Here is an 11,681-nt window from a genome sequence, read left to right on the forward strand (position 1 = left end):
TGGCGCGAAACTGAACAAATAGGAAGGGGTGTAACCACCCCCTCCCCAGGTCCACCCATAAATGGGACCTTAGAGTTAGCCCAACCCCTAAACTTGGTATAAGTATAGGAACCCAGTCCCTAGGACTTTAGATTATCCTGGACGAAACTCTGAAGAAGAAATCTTGGACCTTTGACATTTCATTCTGACTGAAAGACTGAAGAATCTCCCTTCTGGTCAAGGAGGGACCTCCCTGTTCAAACAGGCACCAAAAACACATCTTGCCGGTCTGCATTTTTGAGGCTCCCGCCGGATCCCGAAGAATCTGCAACACAGGACATGGACTTCCAGACATCTCCGAGGCTGACACGAGTCCCCAGCAGAGCTGAGACCAGTAGCTATCACGAGAGACGTGGGACCGGAACTCCTGGACATCCTGCAATTTTGCAACTGCACCTACTTTCCAAAGTTTCCCGAAGTTGTGCATTGGGATATTTGAAACCCCTGCCCTGAGCACCTTTTGCACAGAAGCTCAGAGGCCTACACTCCACGAGCATTCAGTGAGCACGCTCTTTGCATTTCAGCTTGAGGCTCCTTCGCGATCTCTAGTCTGTTGGCTAGTGGGTCCCCCCCGAAGGACAATTCTTTGTTTCTTGAGCTTTGCTGGTTGCTCCAGATGTGCTTTGACTCCCCTCCAAGGGGTGAGTCCCTCAGACCTTGCTGGTCTGCACCAAAGCCAATCTTGTCATCTTGCGTGGGTTGCTGTTGCCAAGGCTTGTTGGGTCCAATCCGGATTCCGACGCCTCAGCACTCGACATCCTTTCTGGGACTGCTTAAATCCAGCTCCTGGTCATCGTCGACACTCCTGGTCCTCGTGGCTTAAGAGTCAAGCTTCATCTCTTTCACCTGAAAACACCCGACATAGGATGGCATCTTCCTGTTGCCCTCCTGGTCACTGGCTAGTGACCCAGACTCTGTCCCCTCTGCTTTCAGCTTCTTCACATCTCCGATCCACCCTTGGATCCACCCGGACACTTTTCTTCTGGTCGCCTGCAGCACTTCTTCGCAGCTCTCCATAGGAATCGACGACGAAACCGGACACGAAAAGACACCTATGCACCCGGCTTCCCTGGGTGAGGTAACACGAGTACTCCGGTGCTCCCGTGGGTATTGACTCTCGAAGTGTCTAAGTCTAAAAGGGTTCCATCATAGTTCACCTCTAAGTGTCCTTAATCTTTAAAATTGTAACTTGTTCATTCTCTATAGAAAGTCAATGGTGATTCGCCGGTGTGTTCAGACACTGTACGCGTCCCCCGTGGGTCTCCTGCAGCCAGATGTCCGTAAAGCACAGACATCTAAATATCACACCTTTGCCTTCCAAGAGTTAAGGACATTGTGTGCCATGAGAAAATTAAAGACAGGACAGAACCCCAATACCCTCCACCTCATAGAGGTGTTATTGCTTGATGACTTTAAGAAAGCATCAGACCCTGAACAGGTAGCCAATGGGAATGAGGTGGAGTTATCAGAGGAAGAGAAACCCGGAGAGTCATCTCACCAGGACTCTAACAATGATGAAAACCAGGGAGAAGATGAAGATCTGAACCTGGGGAATCCAAGCCTGCCTGGAGATGAGGAAGGCCAAAATGGGCCTCCCCTTGTCCTCCCAGGTAGGGGTGGTGGTGTGCTTAGAAGGGGAACATCTCCTTTCCAGGAGTCTAACCACTCTGGTACATTTATAGGGTCTTCAGCCTCTGTTCATAGAAGGAGTACCTCACTTGAGAAGAGGGAGCATACTGCTAGGATGAAAGAAGTCCAGCTCAGGATAAGGAGACAAGAAGTAGCCTTAGAAAAGGAGACCCTAGCTCTTGAGAGAGAGAGAAAAAAGTTGGGGCTAGAGCCCCTTGGTGGCAGCAATATCCCTAGTGGCAGGGATAGGTCTTGTGACCATAGAAACCTAAACAAGATTGTCCCTCCCTATCAGAATGGGGATGACATCCCCAAATGGATATCTGCACTGGAAAGGGCCTGCAAAGTTCAGAGGGTCTGTATTTTTTAATGGTTCACTGTTGATCAGTACAAACAAGAGAAAATAGCCGACACGTGTTTCGTCACACCGTGTTGGGGCAGTGACTCTTCAGGGCTGGGAAGGACATAAAGTGTGCATAAATTAGAATCGTGGAACTAGAAATAGTGACTCAGTGTGTGTAATTGAACACCTAGAACTAGGTGGAGACCCTATAATCGTGAAAAGATAAACAAAAGGTGAATGGTAGTTCAGGATTAACAAAGGCCCGAATCGTGTTGTGATTGGTGACTTTCTTTAAGGAAAGCCGCATAAAATTAGAAGTCAAATTTGATAATGGCAGATGAAAATAGAGAAGTTTCTCGTAGCTGTATCTAAGAGAAGACCAATAAATTCCATTTTCACACTACTAAACAGAGGCGCGAACTGAGACTGTACAGTGACTACAGGATGTAAGCATGAAGAGCGTCAGATTACATTTATCATCAAATGATCAAAGCATAAAGAGCGCCAGCGTGCAAGGAGCGTCATACAGGTAACTATAGTAACTACGTCTTTACCAAGAAGAACAGGCGTATATCATAGGATTATTTATCTTTAGGCAGTGAGGTTTAAAGTGTAATGTCTGGGGTGGTGCGGTACCTAAAAGAAGACAAAATTAAAACCTAGAGACGCGAAATGTAGCGCACGATTCGAAATATACATGCTGAGTGAACATTCCGGTTCACCGAGGATTATCCTGATTGGTGGAGTCATCTAAGAGAAGACAAAATAATGGAGCATACCTGTCTGGTAAAACTAAATGTCGTGAACGTTTATATGCAGAACAGCTGGCTTTCAAGTTGCGAACTAGAAGAGGGCAAAGGGTATACAAAAGTGAATATACACATGTGAGGAAATGATTAAAACAGGCGGGAAAGAGCGAAACAGAGCAACGTTAGCATTAGAGACAGCATGACAAGGAAACAACATCACAATGGGACGTGCAGGGTAGAAAAAAAAGAGGTAGGAAAAGGAACATGAAGGAAGAAAAGGCATTGGTGCGAGAAACTAAAATGGATGCCAAAAAACGGAAAATCCCAGGTGGCGGGAGTATACCTGACTATGAAATGAGGCATCTATCATTGTAAGTGGCGCTGTGTAGGGAAAAGGGATAAGGGAAAAGGTGTAAGTCGACCGGTAAACTTGGTGCCGGAACACACACTGGATTAGTGTAATGGTATAGCGGCACGGTCACTAGATGGCTTACCGCCAGTGATGAAGGGGTACATGGTCTGGCGGCGTAGTGGTTGAAAACAGCTCAGCGAGCCTATCGTTGGAAAAGATGCATGTCTTAGGACGAGTCTGTCCTGATCGGCTAACTGGGAGGGAGTAGGGGAAGGTGAGAGTCCTGTTAGTTATGTTGTAATGGGAGGACAAATGAGGAAGATGTCAGGTCAAATGGCCTCTTACCTGTCAGAATGTGGTCTCTTGCACGGGTATGTGCATGCGATAGCTCTCCTCATCCGGGTTGTGGATGGTGAAAGGTCGCCTCCTCAGCGTATAAATGGCGGATTGCTGAATGTGATTGGTCACTGGGGGGGGCGGGGCAAGTAGCCTGACACGGTGCAGAGTAAGCACTAGAGCGCAGACCCGCACTTACCAAGTAGGTGGAAGTAACTGGAACTGAAACTGGAAATGACGTGAATTGGCCAAGTAAACCAAAATAAGGGAAATCGTAAGGGTCGCGATTTCCTAACTGAGTTTTTTGATGTTATAATACCATTACTGTACCACTGTCACCATGACAGTCGACTATTAATACTGTTCGTTAACCAATGCTGAAAGCACGTTGTTATTTATATAGGCCTGCACCTCCAACCTACCTATCCTTCCCATATGAACTTTTATTTTCTCTGGTACCTATTACCCACTATTGCCTTACAATGATTCAATTCGATTTTACCTATCCTGTCTACATATGTACCTATACTTCTAAAGCACATGCCAACCTTTCCGTTTCTTTCCCTTACTACGACTACCCTTCCTTTACTTCCTTTCCGTCTTTCCATACCCTTATGATTTCCCTTATTTTGGTTTACTTGGCCAATTCACGACATTTCCAGTTTCCCGTTCCAGTTACTTCCACCTACTTGGTAAGTGCGGGTCTGCGCTCTAGTGCTTACTCTGCACCGCGTCAGGCTACTTGCCCCGCCCCCCCAGTGACCAATCACATTCAGCCATCCGCCATTTATACGCTGAGGAGGCGACCTTTCACCATCCACAACCCGGATGAGGAGAGCTATCGCATGCACATACCCGTACAAGAGACCACATTCTGACAGGTAAGAGGCCATTTGACCTGACATCTTCCTCATTTGTCCTCCCATTACAACATAACTAACGGGACTCTCACCTTCCCCTCCTCCCTCCCAGTTTGTTGATCAGGACTGACCCATCCTAAGACGTGCATCTTATCCAACGATTGGCTCGCTGAGCTGTTTTCAACCACTTCGCCGCCAGACCCTGTACCCCTTCATCACTGGCGGTAAGTCATCTAGTGACCGCGCCACTATACCATTACGCTAATCCAGTGTGTGTTCCGGCACCAAGTTTACCGGTCGACTTACACCTTTTCCCTTATCCCTTTTCCCTACACAGCACCACTTACAATGATAGATGCCTCATTTCATAGTCAGGTATACTCCCGCCACCTGGGATTTTCCGTTTTTTGGCATCCATTTTAGTTCCTCGCACCAATGCCTTTTCTTCCTTCATGTTCCTTTTCCTACCTCTTCTTTTTCTACCATGCACTTCCCATTGTGATGTTGTTTCCTTGTCACTCTGTCTCTAATGCTAACGTTGCTCTGTTTCGCTCTTTCCCGCCTGTTTTAATCATTTCCTCACATGTGTTTATTCACTTTTGTATAATGTAGGATGTACGATTTAATCCACCAATACCGTTCACGCTCTCTTGATTTTATTGTGGTATGTACTGTCAATGTATACGCTACAATTAGTTACATTTTAATACCTTTGATAATGTGGTTAGACACTGCGCACTCAATTTGTGTTTCCGTGGTCATCGAGACCAGACGTCAGTGTACCCTTTGCCCTCTTCTAGTTCGCAACTTGAAAGCCAGCTGTTCTGCATATAAACGTTCACGACATTTAGTTTCACCAGACAGGTATGCTCCATTATTTTGTCTTCTCTTAGATGACTCCACCAATCAGGATAATCCTCGGTGAACCGGAATGTTCACTCAGCATGTATATTTCGAATCGTGCGCTACATTTCGCGTCTCTAGGTTTTAATTTTGTCTTCTTTTAGGTACCGCACCACACCAGACATTCCACTTGGAACCTCACTGCCTAAAGATAAATAATCTTGTGATATACGCCTGTTCTTCTTTATAAAGACGTAGTTACTATAGTTACCTGTATGACGCTCCTTGCACGCTGACGCTCTTTATGCTTTGATCCTTTGAAGATAAATGTAATCTGACGCTCTTCATGCTTACATCCTGTAGTCACTGTACAGTCTAGTTCGCGCCACTGTTTAGTAGTGTGAAAATGGAATTTATTGGTCTTCTCTTAGATACAGCTACGAGAAACTTCTCTATTTTCATCTGACATTACCAAATTTGACTTCTAATTTTATGCTGCTTTCCTTAAAGAAAGTCTCCAAGTCACAACACGATTCGGGCCTTTGTTTATCCTGAACTACCAGTCACCTTTTGTTTATCTTTTCACGATTATAGGGTCTCCACCTAGTTCTAGGTGTTCAATTACACACACTGAGTCACTATTTTTAGTTCCACAATTCTAATGTATGCACACTTTATGTCCTTCCCAGCCCTGAAGAGTCACAGCCCCAACACGGTGTGACAAAACACGTGTCGGCTATTTTCTCTTGTTTGTACTGATCAACACTGAACCATTAAAAAATACATACCCTATGATGATGGACTCTGAAATCGTATATTGAACGCTTAACAATTTTGGATTCTCACTTGAGAACCATTTAAGATAATCGTGTGCACAGGACACTTTTTACATTTGTTTGATAGGAGATACGTCTCTCCATCTTAGCAGGGGCAGTTTTCTGCTGGGTTTGTTCCCCTGACCTGTTTGCACCGGACCTACTCTATCTAAGAATGGTAAACAGACAAAATATCGACTTCAAAATATCGAATGGACAAAATATCGAATGGACAGAATATAGTCATCAAAAATATTGTTTTTAAGGTAAGTAATGTAATATCAAATTTAAAAAATATAGAAAGTCAAAATATCGAAGTATATAATATAGGTTATTAAAATTATCGAACTTTTAATAATATTCAATTTTTTATAGTGTTTTTTATGTTATTATATGTGTGAAAAGTGTGTATTTATGTTATAATTTATTTTAATTAATGAATTTTATGTTATTTAATTTTTGCGTAATTTAATTCTGTAGCGGGTTGTGGGTTTATAGGGGAATAGGGTGGGAAGTAATTTAATTATAAATAATTAAATATGTAAATTTATTTATTGGTATTTATTTTGAATTAATTGCTAATTAATTTTTATTTGGTAATTAATAAAATTGTATTTGCCAATTAATTTTATTTAATTGATTAATTGATAATTATGTTAATTTTACTAATTTATTTTCTGTAGCAGGTTGTGGGTTTATAGGGGAATAGGGTGGGAAGTAATTTAATTATAAATAATTAAATAAGTAAATGTATTTATTGGTATTGTTTTTGAATTAATTTTTTTTTAAACCTTATTTTTATTATACTTTCATAACACACATTATACATTATACCTTCGACATTTTGTTTCCTTCACAAACATATATCATTATGTTATTACAGAACAGCACGAAAAAATAAATAAACAAATAAATAGTAATTTATAGCCACAACATACTTTGATTATTCCGACATCCCCCCATATTGAAAAATAAAAGTAACAATTATGAACGAAATCATAATCATGATCGCATTACCCTATCCCATCCCTCCATTTAGCTAAAGGTTCCCATATTCTTACACCCCAAGCTCTTCCTACCCTTCCCTTCCTGGCATATATAGGTTTTTCCAGATTGTATGCAGCTATTAATTTGCCAACCAAATTTGCATATGCGGGGACGTCGTATCTAGCCAAGCCCTTGCTTGGGTTATTCTAAAGACTGCCATTGCCAAAAACATAAAATCAGACTGAACAGCGTAATTTCCCTCTGTTCCAATTCCCAACAAAATCCAAATGGGGGTTAAAAGTATCTGTATCCCCAATGATTTATCCAAGAATCCCTCGATATCTTTAATTAGGGTATGTAGTTGGGGGCAGGTAGCAAACATATGGAGAATATCTGCCTCAGGGAAATTACATCTTGGACAGGTTGTCCCCTCAGATCCCCCCCATTTGGCAATCCTAGCTGGCGTATGGTAGAGTGAGTATAAAGTCTTATAATGCTGGGATTGAAGGGGGGCTGAACACAGGATAGTGCGACCCAGATCCAATGAGTCTTGAAAAGCTTCATGTTCAATCCCTAGTTTCTCTACCCACTTGCTCCTGTATTTATCTATATCATCCGATTTAAGGCTGCACCAATAGTTTTGGCCGGTTTCCTTCTGAAGTATCCTAAGTCAGCATGGTACAGGAAGCAATTTTCTGCCTCTGGCCCTAATACTGCTGCGTATACTTCTGTGGACATAGTTGTTATTTTCTGTAGAATACCACCCCCTCCAATCAATCCCTGCATATATTGTAAAGCAGCCGCCATATAATACAACCTAAAATCTGGCGCACCCCAACCTCCTCTTTCTCTTGGCAAGGACATAAATCTATAAGCCCTCCGGGTTTTCCCGTGGGCCCATATAAACCTATTTAAGATGCCTTCCAACGTATTAAACCATTTAGATTTTTAAAAAAAAGGTATCGATCTAAATAAATACAAAAATTTAGGTAGGATGACCATTTTCACTACATTAGTACACCCAACCAAAGAAAGATGCAAATTATTCGTCCTCTCTAAGTCCTTTTTAACCTTAGTCAGTAGCGGAACCATGTTGATCTCAACCATATTATCCAGGTTCGCAGATATTACAATCCCCAGATATGTTGCTGAGCTAACCGCCCTAGTGTCAATACATCTAGTAAACTGGTTCTTAACTATTTGCGTCTTAGACTTATTCAAACTATATCCCGACAGATAACCAAACATATGAGCCTCTGTTTCCACCCACCTGATAGCTACATCTGGGTCTGGAGTTAAAATAGCCACATCGTCAGCATAGGCTAAAGATTTGACTGTACAGCCATTCAATATCATTGGTGGAATCCCTCTGTTTCTTTCTAATCTACGTAATAGTGGCTCGAGATATAGTGCAAAAAGGAGCGGGGAAGATGGACACCCTTGCCTCGTACCTCTTGAGATATTTACTGTCTCTGAATGCCCCCTGTTAACTCTAATCTTTGCAGATGGATCCTTATACAGGGCTTGTATGGCTGTTATAAAACCTTTACCTATTCCACTCCACTTCATTACTGCCCATAGGAAATCCCAGGCGACCTTATCAAATGCCTTCTCGGCATCCAGAAGGAGTACCGCAATAGGATCACCCGAGACCCCTGCAGCATCAAACATAGTAATTACTGTTCTAACGTGTTGAGTCGTGCTCTTGCCAGGTATGAAGCCATGTTGTGATGGGCTTACCAATTTTTCAATACTCCCTGCGAGCCTTTTTGCCATTTTTGAATTAATTGTTAATTAATTTTTATTTGTAATTAATTAAATTTTATTTGCCAACTAATTTTATTTAATTGATTAATTGATAATTATGTTAATTTTACTAATTTATTTTCTGTAGTGGGTTGTGTTTTTATAGGTGAATAGGGTGGGAAGTAATTTAATTATAAATAATTAAATAATTACATTTATTTATTTGTATTTATTTTGAATTAATTGTTAATTAATTTTTAATTGCTAATTAATTAATTGTTAATTTGTAATTAATTTGTATTAATAGGTAACTAATTGTAATAATGAATTTTAATTTGTATTTTAATTGATTAATTATTATATTATATTATATTAAATTGGTAATTACTTTTAATTAATTTTTTATAGATATTAATATATCTATTTTTTTAATAATATATGAAGTATTTACTGTCCCTACTTTTGCACTCACTGGAGTGGGAATAGTAATTTTTACCCCTACGCTATCCAACGCTTTCCCTACTGTTGCACTCTCTGGAGTGGGAATAGTAATTTTTACCCCTACGCTATCCAACGCTTTCCCTACTGTTGCACTCACTGGAGTGGGCATAGTAATTTTTACCCCTACGCTATCCAACGCTTTCCCTACTGTTGCACTCTCTGGAGTGGGAATAGTAATTTTTACCCCTACGCTATCCAACGCTTTCCCTACTGTTGCACTCACTGGAGTGGGAATAGTAATTTTTACCTCTACGCTATCCAACGCTTTCCCTACTGTTGCACTCACTGGAGTGGGAATAGTAATTTTTACCCTTACGCTATCCAACGCTTTCCCTACTGTTGCACTCTCTGGGGTGGGAATAGTAATTTTTTCCCCTACGCTATCCAACGCTTTCCCTACTGTTGCACTCACTGGACTGGGAATAATAATTTTTACCCCTACACTATCCAACGCTTTCCCAGCTGTTGCACTCTCTGGAGTGGGAATAGTAATTTTTACCCCTACGCTATCCAACGCTTTCCCTACTGTTGCACTCTCTGGAGTGGGAATAGTAATTTTTACCCCTACGCTAGCCAACGCTTTCCCTACTGTTGCACTCACTGGAGTGGGAATAGTAATTTTTACCCCTACGCTATCCAACGCTTTCCCAGCTGTTGCACTCTCTGGAGTGGGAATAGTAATTTTTACCCCAACGCTATCCAACGCTTTCCCTACTGTTGCACTCACTGGAGTGGGAATAGTAATTTTTACTCCTACGCTATCCAACGCTTTCCCTACTGTTGAACTCTCTGGAGTGGGAATAGTAATTTTTACCCCTACGCTATCCAACGCTTTCCCTACTGTTGCACTCTCTGGAGTGGGAATAGTAATTTGTACCCCTATGCTATCCAACGCTTTCCCTACTGTTGCACTCACTGGAGTGGGAATAGTAATTTTTACCCCTACGCTAGCCAACGCTTTCCCAGCTGTTGCACTCTCTGGAGTGGGAATAGTAATTTTTACCTCTACGCTATCCAACGCTTTTCCTACTGTTGCACTCACTGGAGTGGGAATAGTAATTTTTACCCTTACGCTATCCAACGCTTTCCCTACTGTTGCACTCTCTGGGGTGGGAATAGTAATTTTTTCCCCTACGCTATCCAACGCTTTCCCTACTGTTGCACTCACTGGACTGGGAATAATAATTTTTACCCCTACACTATCCAACGCTTTCCCAGCTGTTGCACTCTCTGGAGTGGGAATAGTAATTTTTACCCCTACGCTATCCAACGCTTTCCCTACTGTTGCACTCTCTGGAGTGGGAATAGTAATTTTTACCCCTACGCTAGCCAACGCTTTCCCTACTGTTGCACTCACTGGAGTGGGAATAGTAATTTTTACCCCTACGCTATCCAACGCTTTCCCAGCTGTTGCACTCTCTGGAGTGGGAATAGTAATTTTTACCCCAACGCTATCCAACGCTTTCCCTACTGTTGCACTCACTGGAGTGGGAATAGTAATTTTTACTCCTACGCTATCCAACGCTTTCCCTACTGTTGAACTCTCTGGAGTGGGAATAGTAATTTTTACCCCTACGCTATCCAACGCTTTCCCTACTGTTGCACTCTCTGGAGTGGGAATAGTAATTTTTACCCCTATGCTATCCAACGCTTTCCCTACTGTGGCACTCACTGGAGTGGGAATAGTAATTTTTACCCCTACGCTATCCAACGCTTTCCCTACTGTTGCACTCTCTGGAGTGGGAATAGTAATTTTTACACTCCCGCTATCCTACGGTAATAATATTGTATATTTTTTAATAATATTATGTTAATATATATATATATATGTTTTAACAAATACAATTTTATTATTATTTTTATATAACTTAAATTAATTATTTAATAATTTTAAGGTTATTTAAGTATTAATAAGTATATTTTAGTTATTTATTTTTAATATTTTTTTAATTTTACATTATTTTTAAGAAATTGGATATTTTTACAAAGTATATATTTTTAAACGATATTTTGGAGTCAATATTTTTGTACTTACCTGTTTGTAGATAGGATTTCGATATTTTGTCTGTCTATATTTTGGCCTCGATATTTTTAGTAGTCTATATTTTGTCCCTCGATATTATGTCAGTGATCCATCTACGAATACCTACGTTGAGGTACCCGCTGAGCGCCATTTCTTCCTGACATCCGTCCAAACCCTTTCTCTCCCTCTGTAAAATTCAGAGGGTCCCCCAGGAGCAGTGGGCAGCAATCTTGTGACTCTCCTTTGTAGACGAAGGTAGATACAAGCTCCTCAGTGTAAGAGAAGAGGATGCTGACTATTAAAAGAGTGCTCTGATTGATGGGTTTGGCCTAACCACTGAACAGTATAGGTTGAAGTTCAGATATACCCAAAAAGCTCAGACTCAAGACTGGGTGGACTTTGTTGATTGTGCTGCTAAGGCTCTGGAAGTTTGGTTACTGGGCAGCAAAGTGCATGAC

This window comes from Lissotriton helveticus, chromosome 7, assembly GCF_964261635.1.
Source record: "Lissotriton helveticus chromosome 7, aLisHel1.1, whole genome shotgun sequence".
In the NCBI taxonomy this organism is placed as follows: Eukaryota; Metazoa; Chordata; class Amphibia; order Caudata; family Salamandridae; genus Lissotriton; species Lissotriton helveticus.